This window comes from Hipposideros armiger, unplaced genomic scaffold, assembly GCF_001890085.2.
Source record: "Hipposideros armiger isolate ML-2016 unplaced genomic scaffold, ASM189008v1 scaffold_327, whole genome shotgun sequence".
NCBI lineage: Eukaryota > Metazoa > Chordata > Mammalia > Chiroptera > Hipposideridae > Hipposideros > Hipposideros armiger.
Genome location: NW_017731677.1, coordinates 110053 through 111078, shown reverse-complemented (window position 1 = coordinate 111078; position 1026 = coordinate 110053).

The window sequence follows — 1026 nt, the reverse complement described above, 5'->3', positions numbered from 1 at the left end:
CTAACCAATATCACCTCAGTTACATAAAAAGAAATACTAAATATGCTTCTTGCCTTCCAGTGACTTGTGGAAAGTGGGAAGTCCATGTATTTCAGATTTATAGTCAAGAGAAGGTGCCTACAACTTTATTGGTTCTCAATATTTTTTTATTTTGTATGATTAATAATACAATTGATTATAAATGTCAACTTAGAAATATTGTTCAGTAAGGATTATTTTGTCCCCCATATATTTCAGTGTCTATTCAGATTAAAGAGCTTAAATATTTCCAATTAATTTACTTTGATTGATAAATAACTTTTGAATAGGCTCAGATAACAGGCTACTGTTTTTAAAAGGAGCATCCATTTCTCCTAAATAATAGATTCAGCAGTTTTCTGAAAATACCCTTTAAATTTCATTATGGGTCCCATTTAAAAAAAAATTGCTAATCTAAGTTTCTCCGAACAGCACAGTACTGAGGAAGAGGCAGAATTTAAGCAGATAGATCAGTATTGACTATTGTTAATATCGCATGGAAAAATCTGTTAGGGACATAATGAGATTGTTTCGAGTTTGTATTGGTCTCTCTGCTGAATTTCACCAGCCTTTGACTCTGGACAACACACAATGATGAAGTAAGTAATGTAACCTCAAAATGAGCTCCTGGGAAATGACTCATACAGGATATAAACCTTCCTAAAACCAGAAGGGCCAGGACAGTTATTGGTGGGTGGGTTGAATATTGAGATGGTATAAGGCACTAGTTTTAAAAAGTTTTGTTTCTTATCCTGTCTTCTCTTCGAAAAAAAAATTATACTAGTGACATTAAATCATATTTGGTAGATCAAGATTCAGGACATACTGATATGCTGACAAAAAAATAATGGTTAACCTCCAAGATGATAGTTTCGCTATTTTAGCATTTAAGTAGCCGCAATAGATAAGTCATCCTATGTAATACAACTTAGAAACTGGCTTAAACCAACTCTTCTAAAACATAAATCAGCTTTGAAGGTAGCTGAATTCTAATATATCTAATAAGAT